The following is an 11,002-nucleotide window of genomic DNA, read 5'->3' on the forward strand; positions in this document are numbered from 1 at the left end:
TGGTCTTAAGAGATTGCTAATGGTTTCCAGTGTATGCCAATCCTTCGTTTACCCATACCCCAAGATATTTATATTCTGCTACTCTGGGTATTTCATGGCCTTGTAGTTTAAGACCGTGATCAGTTGAGCCGTTGAAAATCATCAGACCCGACTTAACTGCGCTAAAACTGAAGCCTAGAGCATCCCCTTCGTCACCGCAATACTTAGAGTTTGCAATTCTTCCAGACTCAGCTAGCAGCACAATATCGTCTGCATACATCAAACCGGGGAGGCGCTGCCCTACCGCCTTTCCACCTAATCTATATGACAGGTTAAAACCTAGCTTACCAATATGTCGGCCAATGATGATAATTAATTGATGACGTCAATAATCAATCTAAGATGGCGGGCAAATTTGGGTTTTAGTGATGTCATAATTCAATATGGCGGATAGAATTGAAGCCACGCGATCTTGTATCTTCCGTTCCAGGTTTATCATATAAAGCATGAACAGCAGCGGTGATAGAGGACAGCCTTGTCTTAATGCTTTGCATACTTTGACATCTTCCGTACTTCTTATCCCTTCCGACGTAATTTCTACTTTGGTATCCCGGTATATTTCCTGTAGGAACTCTATTATCTCATAACTGGTGCCTTCTTCTTTTAATATATTCCACAGGAGTTCCCTGCTTACGTTGTCGTACGCCCCATTTATGTCCAGGAAGGCCAGATATAAAGGTCGATTTTCCACTCTAGATATTTTGATGCATTGGGTTAGCACGAACAGGCTATCATCTAAGCACCTACCATTTCTAAAGCCGTTCTGAAGTTCTCCGAGTATCTTGTTACTTTCTACCCATGCTTGCACCTTCAATGTCACCGCCTGCATGGCCAACCTGTACATAACAGATGTTATGGTAATCGGCCTGCAGGATGTTATGTGCATTCTTTCTCATTTTCCTTTATAAATGAAATTCATTTACCTTGCCGGAATTCGCTTATTCTTTATGACTGTTTCCAGACCTTTTAACAACGTTTCCTTACTTTTTGGACCATGTTCAATAATCAGCTTTATCGGAATTTCATCTATTCCGGTAGATGTGTTTTTAGGAATATGTTTTTCTGCCTTTTTCCAGTTTAGATTGGTAAGTTCTAAGCTGCTTTGTATTCTGCTACCTTGTGTTGCTTCCTGATTGGCGGAGATTGCCCTATCGTCGCTCTGAAATGACTCGGCTATAACTGATGTAATGTAGTTCACTGTGTTGTCTCCCTTAAACAATTTCGCTCGTTATCTTGAATCCGATCCCGCTTTCTTTGATTCTTCTTCCCTAGCCATCTTATATGGTTCGAGAATTTTCTTGCTCCGTATCTAGAGGCATCGTGTATGTCAGCCATCTAGTGATCGGTGGACTGCCTTATTTTACTTTGGACTAGAGCCTGCCCCTCAAGTTTCTTTTGTCGATATGATTCCCATTTTTGGTCAATTTCCTCCTGAGATACCTGTGCTTTTTTGGCTCTCGGTGTTCCCTTGAAGCATCCCGTCATTGTTAAATAGTTTCCCTGATTTCTTTATTTCACCAGCTCCGTGGCTTCCTCTTTCCATTCCAGCGGTTTGCTACTTTAACCTCCTGAATTTTCCTCCTTGTGAGTAGTTCTAGCTATTCATAATCCCAGTCTTCTATGGGGTTTTTCTCTATTGCTTCCTCTATGTCTGCTGCTATCTGCGCTATTTGATCGTCGTTTAATTTTGCGTTTACGTGTTGTCTAAGTTCCATTTCTCTCTTCATCAAGGGCCCCATCTGGAGACTAATACGTTTATGATCACTTCCCAGACTACACTCCCCTTCTTCGTCTATTTCCATTTTTGTGACCTTGGTATAAATTTCCTGCGACATTAGACAATAGTCAATGCTCGTCTGCCTGTTGCGCAATTCCCACGTGATTTGGCCTTCACATTTTGTTTCTCTATTTACTACACCTAGATAGTTTCGTTCACAGAAATCTAGCATTAGCTTGCCGGTACAATCCGTGTATCCATCCAGATCGTCGATGTGGCCGTTCATGTCCCCCAGCAGAATAATATTGGCCCCGCTTCCAAACTGGCTTATATCGTCACTGAGGCATTCAACAAGATCCTTGTTTTCTTGCCGGCATTGGTGTCCTGTTATAAACAAACTACCCATAGCCATGTCCTTGTGCCGGCAATTGTTCCTGATACCCAGATATGTTCTTTACAAGATGATTTAATTATTTGCCAATTTGTTCCCTGGTGTATCAACATACCTACTCCTCCACCCTTTTTTTCCGTTCTCGTTCTGTTGCACCCTTCCCAGACGTAGCCTTCTACAAACGGCGGATCTTCTAGATCTCTGAGAATAGTCTCGCCAAGAGCGTAGGCACTTATTTTGTCATCCTTCAACTGCTGTTCTATCTGTAGCCATTTCGCTCTTTTTCTATCTCCTTGCATGTTCATGTAGCTGATCCTAGTGCTAAATTTCTTTTTTGTACTTTTCTTTCTCGACCTCCTCCTTGCCATTTTTTGGGACTCAGCCTGCGTTATTACACTTTCTTCTGCTTCACTTCTAACTACCTCGGTGCACGGAGTCCTCGCGGACCCCCTAAAAAAGCTACAGCCCTGCCTACCAGGCACCAGCCGATCTCTACTCCCACCCTTCTGTTAAAAGGAATGCCATCACTTTGAAAAGCCCTACCAAAACCTGCTTTATGCACCTCTCTGTTTACGTCAACCACTTCGAAACGCTTCTCCAGGCTTAAATTTCTTATGTCCTGATTAACTGTCACCACGTCCTTTTCCAGCTTTCCGTTCCATCCTAGCAACGCCGGTACTCTGTACTTGCTGTGTTACTCCCTGATATCGTCAACTCCCTTAGCTAAACTTTCCACCACTCCTGCAATTTCACCATTTAGGACATCGTTTAGCCACGCGGCTCCTATCACCATACCGCGCTCTGTGGAATTTTTAGACAGCCTATTTTTACTCTCTTTCAGCACTGCCCTCATTGTGCTCCCTTGGAAGGCTCCAGCTAAAAATCGCTTATCACCCTTTACACGTTCCAAGATATCTCGCTCTCACCTGCTCATGTTAGAATCTCCGGCGATAAGCACCTGGGCCTTCTCTCTCCCTCTCCTGCTTTCGGTTATCTGTGTCCTTCTCTCTGGGATTTTCATTCTTCCTTACTTCTTCCTTTTTTTCCGGCTTCTTAGTAGCTGCCTCTAAATAACTCTGTCGGTTCGGATCCGCCTGACCTACTTTGCTTACGCCTTCTATGCCAGTGCTGGTCCCAGCCACGGGGCCCGCACTGGAATGTTCGTCCTCGTTGGTTCCAAGGATAAAGTCGGCCACTTTCCATTTGAGGAAGCTGTCCAAGAAGCTTCTGATTTTCTGCCCTTAACCAACGTACTTCATTTTCTAAATCATCCACACCAGACACTAAAATGCCCCTTTCCCTCTAAATAATTTCTCCAGGCCCTCCTTTCCACACGTCACGCCAAGTGTCCGGCTGCTCACCAAGCGCGGCTCCGCTCGGTTGTCTCCCTCGATGTGCTCGCGCTTCAAGCACAGACACGAACGCAGTCTTGCAGTGAGCGTCTAGCTGCTGTCTTTCATTCTGGCGTTGGGTGCATTTCTGTTCGTTCCTCGCGCGGCTGTATCTGTTTCGTGTGACCGGTTCTTGTGTGGCGTGCGCACCTGTGCACGAATGGGAAACTGAATGCCTGCCGTGTAGCGAGTGCAACTTCGTGAAACATGGGCCGGTGCTGTGTTCCCGGGTGCCGCGGGAACTACCAGAATGGCCCAAAAGTACGCGTTTATTGCTTCCCAAGAGACCAAGTACGAAGAAACGCCTGGTTGCGAGCCATTCCACGGAAAGATTTCACACCTACAGTGCATTCGAGGGTAATACTCTGAAATATTGCTTAATAGGCGCTGGTAAGAACTATGGCGCTGGTTCAGCAACCATAGTTCTGCATAAAGAAAGTAACAAAATTCCCATAAAGAAAGGTGTTAGGCAAGGAGACACAATCTCCCCAGTACTATTCACAGCTTGCTTAGAGGAAGTATTCAGAGACTTGGAATGGGAGCAGTTAGGGATAAGGGTAGATGGAGAATACCTCAGTAATCTGCGATTTGCTGATGACATTGCCTTGCTAAGCAACTCGGGAGATGAACGACAAATAATGATTGATGACCTAGACAGGAAAAGTAAAAGATAGGCTTGAAAATCAATATGCAGAAGACTAAGGTAATGTTCAACAGCCTCGGGAAGGAACAGCAGTTTACATTAGGTAGCGAAGTACTGGAAGTAGTAAGCGAATATGTCTACTTAGGACAGGTAGTAACCGCAGATCCGGACCATGAAAAGGAAATAACAAGAAGAATAAGATTGGGATGGAGCGCATTTGGCAGGCACTCGCAGATTATGTCTAGCAGCTTACCGGTATCGCTAAAGAGGAAAGTATATAACAGTTGCATCTTACCTGTACTCACCTATGGCGCAGAAACGTGGAGGCTAACCAAGAGAGTTCTACTTAAGTTGAGGACAACCCAGAGGGCTATGGAACGAAAAATGGTAGGGGTAACATTAAGATATAGGAAGCGTGCAGAGTGGGTCAGAGAAATAACTCAAGTTGCCGACATTCTAGTGGAAATTAAGAAGAAGAAATGGACATGGGCAGGACATGTAGTGCGAAGAGAGGATAACCGATGGTCGCTTAGGGTAACAAACTGGATTCCAAGGGAAGAAAAGCGCAGCAGGGGGCGGCAGAAAGTTAGGTGGGCGGATGAGATTAAGAAGTTCGCAGGGGTCAAGTGGATGCAGCTAGCACAGAACCGGGTTAAGTGGAAAAATATGGGAGAGGCCTTCGCCCTGCAGTGGGTATAGTCAGGCTGATGATGATGATGAATTATCTTAGTTGTGAGCTGTCGCTCCCGGAAAGACATGCTGTCTTTGTAGGCAATGATATCAGTTGTTTAACTTATGTATGAATTGTCCAGGAAGTATTTAGCTCTGTGGATGTGCATAAGCTGCGTAAATATGTAAAAGCTGTGCACTATTCAAACTCTTTTTACTTAGTGTTTTAGGCAATGGAGAGTCATGGCGAATGGCCTTGCTTCATTTTCTCGTGCAGGTGTGTGAACTGCACTTCCACGCAGGCGACTTCATTACGACGTTGTCACACCAAGATGAACTGACAGGGAAAATAATAGAGGTGAAGCGTGACAGACTACAGTTGAAGATTGATGCTGCGTCTTGTGTGTTTCCAAACTGTCCAAAATACTTGTCCTCAACGCCTGGACGGAGTGAATCGCCAGAGACAAAAAAGCAAGAAGGGAAAACGCTGCTTTGCAGGAGGCTATGAGGAAGTCACTTCAGTCTAATGAACAGAAAAGAAACAGTTTCATCTTACGAGGACTTGAAATCTAAGCTGCCTGTAATCTGCAACACGAAATTCTGGACCGTTTCTGTCGATGAGCAGTGCGTCCTTCTCATCGAGAATGATCCTTCACCTAATGTGGTAGTTCTCCCTGATCTGTTTTCTTGAATGGAGCTTCTGTCGCTTCGTTCAGGCAGGATTCTGCCAGCTCAAGTATGCGACACCTCCAGCCTGTCCTTGCTGAGATAGGCTTGCATAATATGGTGACGAAAGAGTCGAAACATACTAAAGTATTGCAGTTTGTCGGTTGCAGACCCCATTGAGGATGACGAAAGAACAGTCTTCTTTGCTGAAATTTCTCGTTGAGCAGTTTCTCCTCGCGAAACAGCATGTCTATAGCGCAGAGCTGCTGGTATTCGGCAGCTTTTTTTAATTCAATTTCTCCTCGCTCATATCCCTTACAAAAATGCATGTAGGGTTTCTATAGAAATTCGAAAGCGTTGTGTCAATACACGCTGTTGAAAGTCTGTTGATAATCGGCAACATCTTGGATGATGCAGTGTTGACCTCTTGTTGAGCGCTTATGAAATAGTGGCCCATGTGTTTCTTAAGAGCGCTTTTGGAATTCGCGCAACTGAAATTCTGTTGATTTCAGGCTCAAATGCTTCAGAAACTCTGCAAGTGACGCTTTTTGATTTTCTGCTACCTTTCCACTCCTGAACAACAGAAAATAGTACACGACCATCGGTTTGCCAGGAGCAGACACGGGGTGATTTTCATTAATGCAAAAGTAGTACAGTACATCTCCTAGCTGCGATAAGTCACCACATTCTATGTTCTGCCCGACCAATCAACAATCCTGTCTGATCAGTGCTGGTTAATGATAAGCATAGTGAGGCATAAAAGAACAAAACAGATCTTGATCTTTTAAGCCCCATTATACTTACTCACTCATTAACCTACACTAAACTGACTAAATTGTTGATTGATCGAGCAGAACATAGAATGTGTTGACTGACCGCAGCAAGGATATGTGCTGTTCTACTTTTGCATTAATGTAAACCACCTCGTGCCTGCTCCCGGCTAACCGTTGATCACGCAGCATTTTCTGTTAATCCGCAGCGGAAAGGGAACACAGAATAAAAAATGCGCGTTAATGAGAAAGAAAAAATATGCATCTTTGGTGAACCCATAACATGAGCTGGGCTGTTTATTTGCTTTATTTCAATTCATATGCAAGGTATGACGCCAGGCTATTCTTTGCGTAAAACGCTGATACGTCCGGGAACTCCTCGCATGTGATGCTGAAATAAACAATATAAATCATAATTAAGTTGCGGTATATACTAACTTAAAAATAGAGGAAAGGCATTTGTGCGCTGCTCCACGTCATAGCTCAAGAAATTTCTTGTCTAAAATGAGTTGTCACTGTCTTTCACTGCTTAGACGGCATCGACCGCCGCTTCCACAGCTCGGCAGCACTGCCACATCGTTCATTTCTCCCTGATAAACAATATATGCTGCCGTCAAAGATCCCATTGTGAATATAAATAGCAAAGTGCAAGTCACAAGCATTACTACCCAGAAAACTTGAAGCAGAATTACCAACTATAGGCACCAAAATGAGTGGAAACAAAAACAAACACTGCAAAAATGGTGGAGCTGCACAGATTCAATAATCCACAATGTGTGACAGAGGCATATTATGATCTCGATAATGTGTCCGTCTCAGCGCGAGTAGCGTATCGAAAGAGTACAGCACTGTGCCGAACAATCCGTCAAAAACGGTCACCTTGTAAAAGAAAGAAAATGTCGCCATCCCAACTGGCGTTCCATCGGCCCCAGCGTCCGCGTTAGAGACAAGCCTGGTTCTCTCTCTCTCCCTCCTTTTTTTCCGACGAGGCTGGCTTGCCTGCTAGAAATATTTACATGCTCGCTTCCCCTTGTAGCACACACTGTACAAGACTGGCACAAACACGAATAGGAAAAAGTAAAACTCTCACCAAAGTGCAGACGCTCCCTCCGCCCGTGCCGGCTTTTCGCCCAGAATCCAAAACGCCTGCGACTGTTGAACTTCTTAAACACGTCCTCCTTGCGCAGAAGCTGCCACCCAAGAGCGGATTCCTCCGAAGACTTAAATGCGTACGTTCGCGCTCAAATTTGAACAAAACGATCTTCGTGATAATCACCAGCGAAAAACCTACATACGGTGCTTCGCTCACAGTGCAAGATGCGACCACGGTGGCGGGAAAACGCCAACTGAACTGGCACATCGCCGCACTCAGCGTACCCGCGTCCGCGTGCAAAGAAAACAGGGCGCGGAAGAACAGCTTTGGTGAAAAGGGGGAGCCGCCGCCCCCGCTGCGCGAGCTATGCTGCAGCCAAGGTCATCTCCGTGAAGACAAACCACGGAGAAGGCAGAGAGCAGAGACCCAAAGGGAGCAACCCCTCCCCCCCTCCCCCTTTTCCCCCCCAGCCGACAGGAAGTAACTCTCGACCCTCCGGACATGCTGGCGCCGTTCGCGGCACGGGGGAAAGATGGGTGTGGACAGTAGCAAGGCAGTGGCCGAATGCTTCTTTGAAAGACGAGTCGCGGATAGAAGACGCGTGTAATCCTATTTTTTTTTTCTTTTTATTTCATACGCGAATGTTTTTGCTATGCGTGTTAACTCTATAGTATGCGTGGGATCAATCCGTCATTATTAGAACCCCTCAATGTTTAAAGTGACTTCATTTTAGCATGGTGTCCACTTTAAGAAAGGAAGGAAAAGAAAAAAATAACAGTTAAATTCTCCAAAGACATACAGGATTCCAATACAGACTGCACCTCATTTTGCGGCAAAAGCTACGGGCAAAAATACCTAGGCTTGGGCAGAATGTCAGACCCTGAAGCATATATATAGTGAACTTTGCAACTGGTTTAAAAAAGCTTTGTCCTGCCCTACATGGTAGGTTCAATCTAGGATCCTGTTTGTTAGTATGATGACTCACTGAACTTGTTTTATGATAAATATAAAATATGTCCTACCACTAAAGTTACCTTCTGCGACATACAGAAGCTGATTCATTACGGATTCTGACTGACATTCAACGATGTATTTGCATTATTAGTGGAGGCTTTGCCATCATGAAGTTTTTAGGGCATATTTTCACTGTGTTGCGAAGCTTGAGCTAAGTGTGCACCGTTAATATGTACTTTTATATAACATGAACGAGCACGCAACTGCATGCTGCTCTTATATTTCCCTTTGCAGAATGTGGCCAATAGTTGATTACAAGTGAGACCAAAAATTCATAACGAAATTGTCACATCATGTTCTTATCATTTGTGCCTAAAACTACTTAAAAACATGGGTCAGCTTGAACAGTACACGCTAATTGTTCGTGAACGTTGAAAACTGACAACAAAAAGCACATAGAAAAAATAGCACAAAAAGTCTATTGGGTAGAACACAATGAAAATTCTGTGGGCCCTGTAAAGATTGCACTCAGCTGGGGTTGAATGTCTATCGAAATTCAATAAATTCAAAAGGCGGTCAATAGTCCAACAATAGAGTTTCAAAACTCATTTTTGTAAGGGATCACTTCACAAGAGCTGCATCAAGAATCATTCTGCCCCATCCTTCCACACTGCGCCGTGTTTGCTCAAATTACAAAGCTGACCCTCTTGTGGAGCAAAATCAACCGCACTGTCTCTCCTACATCCGAGAACGAGTCAAATCAATGAAAGACTACGAGAAGACAGTGACGCTGATGATCGATGAGATCCACATAAAACCACAGTTGGACTACAAAGGGGGCACAATAGTAGGATCGTCGGTTCATTCAACGGAACCAGCAACAACAGCCCATGTGTTCATGGTACAGTCACTCCTTTCTGCAAACAAGGACGTCATCCACATATTACCTGTGAGCAAACTGAGCGCAGAAATTTTGCACGAGCATGCTAACTAATCATTATTGTTGAGAAAATGGGGCTTAAAATTATCGCTGTGATAACCGACAACAATTCTCTGAACCGCAAGATGATGTCGTTATTTGCTCCTCAGTTGAGCATTGTCTATCCCCATCCAGCCGATAACGCTCTTTTCTACGTGGTCGATCTCTTGAAGTGCATCAATTGGATTAACCAGAAAAACCCTGCCTCTATTTCCCTGAAATGGACTTGAGTGGGCCTCCTCGTATGAAAGCTGCTTCTTTCGCAGCTGTGCGGCAGCTTTATTCTTCAGAGAAGACGTCGCTTGTGAAGACTGAAAGCAATGAATCCAACCTCAATGGAGCGGCAAAATGTAACGCTCGTTCTCGACGTCATTGATCAGTTTGTTTCAAATGCCCTCAGGACACATGGTTCCGCGTTCAAGATTCCTCAAGCTGAGTCGACTTGATTGACGTTATCCTCACATGGTGGCAAATAGTCAATGTTAAGACCCCTTGCAAAGGTCTGTTAATGACACACTTTCCTGAGTGCCGTTGTGGGCAAGAATAAACATCACCTCGCTGACAGAGCTTTGCGATTGACATGCTATTCTCTGGTAGAACTCTACTGAACTTTACTTCAAGTACGTCAGACGGATGCCGCCAGCTGACAGGATCACAGTACCCCATTTCCGTGTGTGAGAAGAAGCTTCAAAAACTTTTGACGCGAGGAGTTTGAAGACGTAAGTGAGGATCATGTCCCATGCAACTTTTCTGTTGCTGTCAGCGACGACGATATTACTCTGACATGGATGCTATTGTCTACATTGCAGGATACGCTGCTCATGCTGCTTTAAAGAAGCTTTCTGCTTGCTTCAGCACATTGGCGATTGAAAATCGAGAGATCGAAGCGGAAAACACTGCCATGATAGCTAACCTGTCGACAAGAGGGCTCAAGTTTCCCCAGCCATGCACAGTTCACATGATACTGATGACTAAACTAGTTTCAGAGAAGTTGTCTTTTGGAGCAACCGCGGAAGATTTTCTCTCCTGTAGAAATCAACGTGGTGTCGTGATTTCACGGACGATTTCCCTCCTGGACGAACACGACACTGAGACATGTGAAAATGGCCACACTGCACAAACTCTCCTGCGCTTGGTAGTACGCGTTGCAACCAACGTTGTTTTAAACAACTTTTGCAAACTAAGAAATGATGCCATACAAGACAATGCACAGCAGAAGGCCGCAGCCCGGAAAGCAGCAACGCTTAAGAAGAAGTAAGTTTTACTCCCAAAGCAATAAAAATGCTTTGCGCACACTTCATTGCTGGTGTCTAGTCGTTTTTTATAAAATGGTAGCCTTAGGCGCGCACAAACTCGCGAATTTCTTTTCTGCAACAACGACAAAAATTAAAATGAAGGAATCACTTATAAGGCAGCTACGTACGGCAGTACCCGAATAGTGCAGACGGGCGCGGCGCGCTGAAATCGCAGAGCGCGGGGCCGGCACGGTCCCTTGGCGTGACGTCACGCGGCCTTTGGAGAGGCCTTAGCATTGAGAGGGTGTTGCCCTTTCTTGATCAAATATATCTAGACGCGTACTCAGCACGCAACAACGACACAAAAAGTCGCTGCTTTCCGCTTCACCTACAGAGTCCAAACGCGTTTCCTTGAGATTAACATGTGCCTCGCACTGAGTACACTTTACTTTCTT

The 11,002-nt window shown here is 44.9% G+C and overlaps 1 long non-coding RNA gene across 1 annotated transcript; it reads right to left on the reverse strand.

Annotated features, from left to right (window-relative positions):
• Window positions 1-6,552: 6,552 nt before the first annotated feature.
• On the reverse strand, window positions 6,553-7,513 carry LOC146194256 (uncharacterized). Its single transcript, XR_014705435.1, has 2 exons — window positions 7,166-7,513; window positions 6,553-6,677 (listed from the first exon to the last, which is right to left on the reverse strand). It is a non-coding gene; the product is annotated as an uncharacterized LOC146194256 (long non-coding RNA).
• Between the last annotated feature and the right edge of the window lie 3,489 nt (window positions 7,514-11,002).

This window comes from Amblyomma maculatum, chromosome 3 (assembly GCF_055883805.1).
Source record: "Amblyomma maculatum isolate TAMU_Amacu chromosome 3, ASM5588380v1, whole genome shotgun sequence".
In the NCBI taxonomy this organism is placed as follows: domain Eukaryota; kingdom Metazoa; phylum Arthropoda; class Arachnida; order Ixodida; family Ixodidae; genus Amblyomma; species Amblyomma maculatum.